Source organism: Lampetra planeri, chromosome 33 (genome assembly GCF_965212315.1).
Source record: "Lampetra planeri chromosome 33, kcLamPlan1.2.h2, whole genome shotgun sequence".
In the NCBI taxonomy this organism is placed as follows: Eukaryota; Metazoa; Chordata; class Hyperoartia; order Petromyzontiformes; family Petromyzontidae; genus Lampetra; species Lampetra planeri.
Window position 1 is genome coordinate 11218442 of NC_136139.1, and position 11311 is coordinate 11229752.

Consider the following 11311-nt stretch of genomic DNA (forward strand, 5'->3'; position numbering starts at 1 on the left):
TATGCATTAGTATCTTTTTTATTAAACTCTGAACAGCATACATTTGCAGAACAATTAACTTGACAAACATAAACTTCAAAAGTACAACTTAAAAAAAGGTAAGCATAAACTTCAACAAACACATTCTTGAGCAGGTTTTCCGATGTCTTTTTGGGTTCTACTGCGTGTTGTTCGGTATGGTGATTCACGTTTGGCTCCCAGCGAAACATCACATATTCTTGGTTCTTTCGGTAAAGTCACGTAGAAGGGAAGTAATAAAATAATAAAAATCAAATAAAATTAGCACGACGTTTCAATTGTAACACAAAAGCAATCATCAGGTGTGAAAACCACAGCAAGGAATTCTAGATTTGAAGCTTTCGTGACTGCAAGGATTCATATTCTTAGGTTTTTTCGGTAAAGTCACGTAGGTAAAACATCAAAATTAATGAAAATAAAATAAAACAAAAATCACGACGTTTCGGAGGCAACACAAGTCTCTGTCATCAGGTGGGACCGTCACAGCCGAATTAGCTGCATCAAGTGAGGCAATGATTCAAGATGTAATCCCTTATAAGCAAGTTGAAGGGGGGAGGAGAGGGGGGGGGAGCTCATCAGAATGTGGTAGCCAATGAATGGAACGTATCGGGAGGGAGGGGGGCGGGGCTCAAAGACAGCACGGAGTGCTAAGTACAACGCATCGGGGGGGCGGGGCCAAAAAAATGGACGACGGCTTGGACGCGGTTGCTGCTGCACACGCCAACAATGGACAGAGAGGGGGAGGGGAGGCCTGATACACATGATAGACAAAAGATCGAAAATGCCCATGTTTATACCAATGCTGGCTGAACAATGAAGAGAGTACTGTTAAAAAATAACTGGGGATGTTAACACTCGGTGAAGTAAAGTAAAATAGTGCCTGTCAGATAAGATGGTCCAAAAAAGTGTAATTAAGTCTTTTTTGCGTGGTTGATAACATCTTTCCAATGATTACTAAGTTTGTACCCATCATCACGGTTGAAATTATGTCTGTGTTTGTATATTTGTATGGCTTCGTGTACAAACCTTTGATGGTAGCCGGGAGGTTTGCAGAGAACCTTGGTCTCGGAAAAGACAATTTCATGAGAGCCCACCGAGTTGTAGCAATGATCGGCAACGGCAGAAGAATCAGTTCTGCCGTGTTTCAGATCTGACTTGTGCTCGCGGACACGATCAGAAACATGACGTTTCGTTTCTCCAATGTAGCAATCACCAAAAATGCAACTCAATTTGTAGACTCCAGGATACTGTAAGTCAGGAACGACATCCTTCACAGATGGAATCAGATCACGAATTTTATGCACTGTACTGAATCGGACTTGGATCTTATGTTTGTTTAGAATTTTGGAGATCTTTTTGGTCACGCCTGCTATGTATGGTAACGTGATGGTTTTGGTCAGAGTTTCATGTGGCTGTTTCTGTGTGGTGGGAGAGACAGCTTGGCGGATAGTACGGTCAGAGTATCCGTTCATCCTGAGGGCCCGATGAACGGATACTCTGACCGTACTATCCGCCAAGCTGTCTCTCCCACCACACAGAAACAGCCACATGAAACTCCGACCAAAACCATCACGTTACCATACATAGCAGGCGTGACCAAAAAGATCTCCAAAATTCTAAACAAACATAAGATCCAAGTCCGATTCAGTACAGTGCATAAAATTTGTGATCTGATTCCATCTGTGAAGGATGTCGTTCCTGACTTACAGTATCCTGGAGTCTACAAATTGAGTTGCATTTGTGGTGATTGCTACATTGGAGAAACGAAACGTCATGTTTCTGATCGTGTTCGCGAGCACAAGTCAGATCTGAAACACGGCAGAACTGATTCTTCTGCCGTTGCCGATCATTGCTACAACTCGGTGGGCTCTCATGAAATTGTCTTTTCCGAGACCAAGGTTCTCTGCAAACCTCCCGGCTACCATCAAAGGTTTGTACACGAAGCCATACATATATACAAACACACATAATTTCAACCGTGATGATGGGTACAAACTTAGTAATCATTGGAAAGATGTTATCAACCACGCAAAAAAGACTTAATTACACTTTTTTGGACCATCTTATCTGACAGGCACTATTTTACTTTACTTCACCGAGTGTTAACATCCCCAGTTATTTTTTAACAGTACTCTCTTCATTGTTCAGCCAGCATTGGTATAAACATGGGCATTTTCGTTCTTTTGTCTATCATGTGTATCAGGCCTCCCCTCCCCTCTCTGTCCATTGTGTTGGCGTGTGCAGCAGCAACCGCGTCCAAGCCGTCGTCCATTTTTTGGCCCCCCCCCCCTCCCGATGCGTTGTACTTAGCACTCCGTGCTGTCTTTGAGCCCCGCCCCCCTCCCTCCCGATACGTTCCATTCATTGGCTACCACATTCTGATGAGCTCCCCCCCCCTCTCTTCCCCCCTTCAACTTGCTTATAAGGGATTACATCTTGAATCATTGCCTCATTTGATGCAGCTAATTCGGCTGTGACGGTCCCACCTGATGACGGAGACTTGTGTTGCCTCCGAAACGTCGTGATTTTTGTTTTATTTTATTTTCATTAATTTTGATGTTTTACCTACGTGACTTTACCGAAAAAACCTAAGAATACACAGCAAGGAAATTTGAAAAAAACGGCACTTTTCAAATTTTCTTGCTGTGGTGTTCACACCTGATGATGATTGCTTGTGTTGCAATCGAAACGTCGTGAGAATTTTATTTTCATTATTTCACTTCTACGTGACTTTACCGAAAGAACCAGAAATATGAATCCTTGCAGTCACGAAAGCTTTAAATCGAAATCAGACTTCACGTCAAACCCAAAAACACATCGTACAGCCATATTCTTATTGATTACATCCACAGGGCTGTAAGGACTGTAATAATGACAGACAGGAGACTGACACAATGTGGGAAGTCCCAGGGTCTGTGTCTCAGCGCCCACGTGGGACAGCTACATGGCAACTCAGCATAACATTTGACAATTTGTTGGTTTTTATTCATGGTTTGGAGCCGTGCTTGTAAGATCCTGCTACCGCATGCCTTAAAGTAGTGGCAAGTTGCTACGTATTTCCAGTTCCTCATATGCTGTGGTAATGTTACAGTTAAATGGGATCTTTATTTAGTATTTCACTTTTTATTTTGTCACACTGCTAACTGTTATACTGATAATTTAAGATTTCCATTGTAGACTATGGTATTTGGCAGACTATTCCTCTTAGACTGAAAAGGCACTCAAATGATTGGAAATGTATGCAGTCATCAAAGCCGTCACTATCCAAAATCCTACATTGAATATATATTTAGGAATCATAACCATGAACAAAAATGGAACAGCTACACTGGGATTACATGGAAGCGATACAAACAGCTTGTGCAGGTGGACTGATGCATTGCAGAATCACGGAGAGGTGGCCATGGCAGAGATTATCAGTTTGAATCCAACGGCCGCCCTGTTTATCACTGCGCGCGTCATCACCGTACAGTGGACGTTAAAAGATTCCCTGACGTCATTCACAAGAGTCGGTCATTGTGTGCCGGCGTCGGTTTCCAAATCTGGCAACTTTGAAAATTCCCCCTAAATTTCTCAATTGGGATCGCAGGCACAGCAGAAATGACTGCCCCTTACGTACAGACTCGCGCTCCAGGTCACTTCGACTATGGATTCATTGTGGCTGATGCGTATGGTCCATAATACAGGTTTTTTGGGTTAGATTTCGTTAATATATAAATGTGCCGTTACACCCGCCACCACCCGACACAGCCAATTAGTAAGGTTTGTCACGTAAACAGAACGTGCCAATTTGTTACCAGTCCAGCACATTGGTGTGTTGGAGAGCAAAGTCACAACATTTACAAAAAAGAATGCCACAACATTTACACAAAAAAATTAATGTTGTGGCTTTGCTCTCCAACACACCAATGTACTGTACTGGTAACAAATTGGCATGTTCTGTTTAACGTGACAAACCTTATTAATTGGCTGTGTCGGGTAGTGGTGGGTTTAACGACACATTTACGCGATTGAATCCAAAAAACCTGTACTATGGATGATATTGGTCGTGAAAGCCTACTACGTGTTAAACTGATGCTCATGGTGTGGACACTGATGTAGCTCATAACTAGTAAAGTATTACCTTTGTAACATATCTTTCATCCCTGGCGATTCATTTTTTGTACTGATAAACTTGCTTCTTTTTTGTTTAAAAGCAGTGTATGTCAGTGGTCCATTTATCGAAAAATACATAGATTTTAAAATGGCATTAACGTTATGATACTATTCATTAAAACAAATTAAATCCAGTGCGCCCACCCAAAATTTCCGGCATGTTAAGATCATTAAGACCAGTCGAGGAGCTATTGCTGCCCCAGCAGTCAAGTGGAAAGCTGGACCCTTCGTTCCGATCCGAGTTTGGAGCATTAAACAAAGTAAATCCTTGCGGGAGTTCACTGCCATTTCCAGTGGCTTCAGTCGAAGCTGCTGCATTCAATAAAGTGAAAGGGCAAGAAAAACAGGAGAGCTTGGCCTGGGCTTGTTAATGTATTAATTTATCTTAATGCAGACGCATTATCAGGGATGTATGAACACAAAATCCATTAGCATCGAAGAAGTGCTTTGTGTTAATTTGTGATGGCAGCAATGAGTAATGGTGTCACACTAAGTGGATTTGATGTAGCATTCATGTTCAGTTTTTGCCATGTAAGATGTCCTTTGCTTGACATTTTCTTTTACTTTAAGTCGTTTGTGCGATACACAACTACGACAAATCATCTACATTTTGACTTAAAACTTACTTTTTATTCACTTTACCGAAATAACCATATAATATGAAATCATCTACATGTTTACGGCATAAGACTGCAAAAAAAACGTATTTGAATGTGGGCATTACTGTTATTTTGAGTACCGTATCAAAATTAAATATAAATACTGTAACCTTTCACATTGTTTTGGGGGATGTGAAGACAAATGAAGGCGCATGTTTCACTATCTGGGGTGCTCTGCTGAAGCACTTAAACAGGCGTGTGTTGTACACGTGTATACACTTTATGTTAATGTTTGACCGAATATGGTTGTATTCATTATCGCTGAGGCTTATTTTTACGAATCTATTCAATTTCCTAAGCAAGTTATAAATATTTTCTTACCTAGTCAATATAAAATATAGGACCATGATTGTGTCAGTGCATACCTGCTTTAAACATTTCATGAGATGTCTCCTCTGAAGCGCCTCCAAATTGATTCTGAAAAACAAGACGATACATTTCACTTTTAGCTGCAACGTATTGTTATAAAAGCATTCTATGACTAAAGTGCTACTTTCACTACTGTTTGGGCCAGATTTGCATATTGATACAACTAAAACACGTCCCCTGGGGAAATTAGAAGTTTATTATCCATTCGTGGAAACATCAGTACGTGTTGAACAAAGAGCGTGATAATTCAAAACATACTGTGGTATCAAAGAATGGTATTTAAAATAGTTCTTATTGCTGATTTGTCTGCATGTGTTTCGAACTCCGGGAACACATATTTTGTATTAATACGTGCAGCATGCTGTTCACACGGTGTGTCACTCTCAATTTTACTCGCGTCTAACACATTCCTGTGGAGGGAGCTGGTAGGAACGTTGGGTTCCTCGGTCAGTGGCCAGGGTCAACGGCGGCGTGGTGTATTCCGCAAATATGCCCGACTGTGAGGGCGGGCACAAGCCGGCGTGAGTAGGTTAAACGTTGAGTTTTATAAGGGCACCACGGGGTGACCAGCGCCTCCCCACCCAGCTCCACCCCTCCCACCGCCTACCCAGCCCCACCCTCCCCACCCAGCCCATCCCCACCCTGCCCCTCATCACCCTCCCTTCACCACCCAGCCCCACCCCTCCCATTTTTGGATGCACGACGGACGGACACAATAATCCCCTGTGGGCTGGTGTAACCAGGAAGTTCCTACCAGTATAACTATACGTGTGTAGTCCTTATATTGGGAGCGGTAGTGTTGCGGTTAGTGCGCTGCGCAACGAAACTGACGACCCAAGTTCGATTCCTGCTCAAGGCCAAAACCAGTGACGATTATCTGAACCGGTCCTGGGCTTCCCCTAGGTCGACTCAGCCTCAAATGGGTACATAATGCGGTGTGTAGGGAGATAAAGGTTGTCAGGCGTGGTGCTGGGCACCCACCCCCTCGAGTGCCATGCCGGCCTTCATAGGTGCCTGCTAATAGCACTTGCCCTAATAGTCTGTTGAGGCTATACGGGGGATCCTTCGTCTTTGTCGTGCTTATACAGTGTATTGTGTAATGTCACCTGTGCTGAGGTTCTGGTGTTAAACATTGGTCTGCAGGTAAAAATGAAGCCTGGAGATTTTGGCAGAAACATATCAAAAAAATTTTCCATTGAAGTTTCACCACTCTCATTGGCTTCAGTTGAGTGCGGTGCTTTGAGTGAACTTGCGTTGCTGCCAAAGGAATACACAGAAGTTATATTTTTCAAAACACATTCATCAATAACAGTCTTAAAATGAAATACATGAGTCTTAAAATGAAATATATATATATAAAATGAGTGACATTTTGGGCAATGGCTATTCTTTATAGCATATAGAGAAGCTAGAGAGAGTAAATAAGAGATGGAGACTGCACTTTACACCATGGGGCCTGATGGAAATTACATTTTTTTTTAGTTTCTGATTACTAGTTCCTAAAATGGAAATTTACATTCCATACTTGCCTTCAAATAATGCAATTACATATTAACTATTATGGTGATGGATATGGCATTGCTGTTGGCATCGTTTTATTATTTTGGGAAATATGTACCTCGCGGGAACAATGGCATCTCCTTGTCTCGCCAGAGTGGTCGGCGAGGTTTGGGAAGGAGTTTCATCTTCTTCAAAGACCGTGGACAACTCGGCATATCCAATTGATTCCTGTATATTAACAACAATATGACAACACAATTATACGCGGTTGCTATTGACAGTTTATTGTTTTGAAATGTGTCTGGAAAAACTGTGTGGCAAAGGTTATTTTGTGATTGTTAAGTCATTTTGCTTGTACATACATATTTGATGTCCTAAATTCTTTGTAGATTGTGTATCCCAGGTCTCCCTTTTCAATGATGCAATAGGCAACCTTTTTATAACGTTCACATCTAAAGATGTAAGATGTAAGGTGTTTTATTTATATGGTGCTTATATAGCTCAGAAACTCAAAGCACCATGCATCACATCTCATCTTAACCACTGAAATGCTGCCCTACTGGCAGTGGAGCCAAGGGAAGACCCCAGGAGCAGCTGTCCCTCTGCAGAACAAGGTATACAGAGCACTGGTTTGCAAGTGGGAGGTGATTTTACAATAGCCTATAACATTTACGAGGCTATTTTAAAACAGGAACCGGCCAGGTGATTCAACGATAGAGTAAGCTGCTCGCAATCGGAAGGTGACAAGTTCAAATCCTGGTTGGGGGTTAACTCAGCCCATCATCCCTCCAGGGTTTATGCAATGGACAGCACCCTGTGGGGAAGTGAACAACTGTTGTCCAATGGATAGTCACCCTCACCATAGGAACGTGGAATTTCCACCACCGGCTCAGGGTGTAAATAGGTAAGCACCACCCCCCCCCCCCCCATGCTCATTTGAGCAGCAAATAACTTTGACTGTTTTAGTTTGGAATAAAGTTTACAGAAGAGCAATGCTCGTAAGTTTGTTCTTGTGTTGGCATTTCCACAAGATCAGTAACCAGCTGTAACGCAATTGTGGGGTACCTGACTCAGAGATCGTTGACTGCACCTTCTGCTCTCACATTCCATTTGTTTGATGTCAGTTTCTTCATCTTAAAGATATAAGGGAGTGTCAGAAATGTACAACTGACCGAAATAAATCATTCAGTACATGATCAACTGCTGATGCTGCACTGATGGTTGGTATGTGGAGGTCAAGAAGATTTTGGGTGTCGCGAACAAAAATATCAAAATTAACTTTCACAAATTTTGGCAACTGTGGTCAAGTTTTCCCTGTATCCCATGCTCCCGTAAAACACAACTCCCATCCACTCCAGCGTACCCTTGTCTTGTAGTGCTTTGTCCTTCTCTTTAGGCACGTCTTCTCGTTGAAGTCTGTAAAAACAGCATGCACGGTCGCTGTTACTGAAGTTCATTCTAAAGAAGCTGCACTTGGTTGTTACCGCACACTGTGAGGTGCTCGACCCCAGTAGTCCAGTGCTGCGTTGTTCTCTTGATTTGACTGCGTCGTTTTAGTGTTTTTGGCCACCTTGAGCCAATTTGTTTGAAATGTATATTCCGTGCATTTTCTTGCATTGGCTCTACTTGCCGAATTGGTCTACTTTCATTACCATAACTGGCATCTTATTTCTTGTGTACACAATAAAAAAAATTCGTGCAATTCACCTTAGCTTTGTTTCATTTGTGTATTAAGTTGTCGAGATTTTCTAAATTTAAAGTTTTTAGACATTGTGTGTATTTAAAATGACTTGCTGTGAAATATGATCCTCATGGCGGTACCCCGGGGTACCAAATAATACAAAATGGTTTTGAGGCAATTAAATATTTAATTTCTGGGACACGATTTTGTCCAGGGGTGTACTTCACTCTGCGACTGGGGTACCAATCAATCCAAAATCAGTGCTACTCCGCGATGTTGAAACGCCAAACATTAGCATCAAAAATCCGTTATCCAAAAATTCAACTTTGAATAGTGCATATTCTTGGGTCTTTCGGTAAAGTCACGTAGATAGGTTCAAAGAAAATAACAAAACTTAACAAAAAACTACGACGTTTCGATCGCAACACAAGCGGTTGTTTTCCTGAAGACGACCGCTTGTGTTGCGATCGAAACGTCGTAGTTTTTGGTTATTTTCTTTGAACCTATCTACGTGACTTTACCGAAAGACCCAAGCATATGAATTCCTGCAGTCACGAAAGCTTTAAGTCAAGATTTAAATAGTGGATCGTCTACGGCTCGTCGAGATGAGTCGATTGCTGCATCGCCGACCATCAACAGATTAAAAATGACTGCATCACGGACATTATGCGAGAGCCGTGATACTGTTGTTCCTCGGGGTATCCGCCATAAGGTTCATATGCACACCCTTGCAAACGGGATGAAGCGAGTTTCCAAGGAAATTGTTTTCATCACTAAAATGACGCAACCCAGGCCACCCTCGCGAAAGGTGCAAAATTTCATCTCCTGGTAAATTTAAATAACTGCCAGTCGAATGAAGACTGACTCACCTCATACGATCTTGAAGTGACGCAGGCAGCTGTACAACCTTGAAGATGTTTTTTCTCGAACCCTGCGCAGCTTTAGACGCAAGAGCAATTCTGCTGCCATCTGCAGCGGCGTCTCCTGTATTTCCCTAGGAAAAGATAAATACCGTGATCCCCGGATTATAAGATGCACCTATTTTCTCAGTTTTTATTATAGATAAGCAAAATTTTGGGGTGCATCTTGTAATGAATCCATTGTGTGCGTGACCAGATTTAGATAACTTCACTGACACGGGCACAAGTTTAAGGTACGTCTTATTTTCCCTGAGGGTCTTAGAATGAGAATATGATGTGCTTTTTTTCGTAGAAGCGATACATTTTTTCAATTGTAATAATTACCTGACCACATGTTTTGTCGGTTTGAAGATGGATCTGAAGTTCAGGCATGCGCGGCGGTTGACTGGACTTGGTGTTTATTTTTGGCGGACGTACATTCCATGCTTGTAAATGAGATAAAAAGAAAAATAACGGAGTTGAATAAATCACATGCATGTCCATGATTAAAATGTGCTTTGAAAGCACAAACATAGGCACATGTTTGTCTCTCTCTATGTATCTCTGTGATATGTCTGTCTATATGTCTCTGGTTCTGTGTTTTATCGCTCTCTCAAATTTCGCATTCTCAGGAAGAACGTAATCAACCAGGTAGGGTGTTGACTGTTATATTATCCGACTCTCTGTTGTATTACATTACATTTCTAAGTATACTAGATTTGTATTTCTATTTCATTTATACCTGATGATGATTGCTTGTGCTGTAATCGAAACGTCGTATGCTAGTATTTAATTTATTATTTGATCTTTATACGTGACTTTACCGAAAGAACCAAAGAGTAATTCCTGCAGTCACGAAAGCTCCAAATTAAATTTAATATTCTGTATAAATTGGCTCAAGAAAATATCTATTTGAATATTTTACAAAAACTTTGAGAAAAAAAACTGGTTACTAAACTGTAGCTACTATTAATAGCCAATTATAGCCCTGAGTCAGTGGTGGGAATTCCACGTTCCTATGGCAGGTATAAATTTATCCATCGGACAACCACTGTTGATTTCCCCACAAACGTGGGACGACTTTTATCTGAGCCGACCGTTCTAACGCAGAGCCACCGAGCCGGATAATTATTAATAACAAAACCCACCGAACTCTTTAAAGCTGAGTGATGGTTGAGCTTTTTCTGCAGGAATTTGCATCACGACCTCCACTTGATTTGGTGAAAGAGCCACTTGTGGGAACTGTCCCCTTTCCCTGTAATGCATGCAGTTGTGGGTTACATAACCAATTGCCAACTGGTCCATGACTTTATAAATGCAGCTCTATGAACACTTTCAGTCACTTGGAAGATCCCCTGTGGAACGTTGTGGCATTCACTGGTTAGTATCCTCCACTTCCTGCAGCTGCAACATTAATTCATATTTTTTCTCTTCGAAAAATCGTTTTACTCAGATTTATCTCGATTGTACTATCGACGTCATCCATCCGTATCTCATGCAGGGCAGTGCAACAATTCATGTTGGGGAACAGCCCACAAAATGCAGACATCACAGAGCTACTTAAGAGATCCCTTCAAATGACCTTCACACAGCAGGGGGCAGCACTTTTCCACCCACTCTGCCACTAAGTAATATTCATCACATGACAGTCAAACCCATATATTTAATTCTAAAAACTGGAATTTCATCGAATTAAGTGCAGAACCAAAGTTAAAGTGATGGTTATTTTGTGCAGTCATTGGAGACTGGGCTGTGACTGTCAGCTTGCTACACTAAAGAACCCCGTTTATTCACAGACCTGGATTCGAACCCAGGTACTGATGCTAGCTCATACCTCAACCATCTGGCCACCCTCTACTGTCTTGTATTTAATGCTGTCCTCCAAAGCCTTCCCTTACTTGTCCTTCCATCACACTCTCCTTATGTAATAATCTTTTTCAGATAGCTGTTGCATGTACACCTGTCTGCCTTCTGAAATCCGGTCATCTGTTACAATCCGTGCTTTCAAGACCAAACTAAAAACGTTTCTT

General features: G+C 41.8%; 1 long non-coding RNA gene across 1 annotated transcript; it reads right to left on the reverse strand.

Annotated features, from left to right (window-relative positions):
• Positions 1 to 3908: 3908 nt before the first annotated feature.
• Positions 3909 to 10546, reverse strand: LOC144729792 (uncharacterized). The gene is made up of 9 exons (XR_013587765.1): positions 10430 to 10546; positions 9627 to 9727; positions 9252 to 9376; positions 8065 to 8117; positions 7767 to 7834; positions 6820 to 6929; positions 6308 to 6458; positions 5198 to 5249; positions 3909 to 4485 (listed from the first exon to the last, which is right to left on the reverse strand). It is a non-coding gene; the product is annotated as an uncharacterized LOC144729792 (long non-coding RNA).
• Positions 10547 to 11311: the final 765 nt, after the last annotated feature.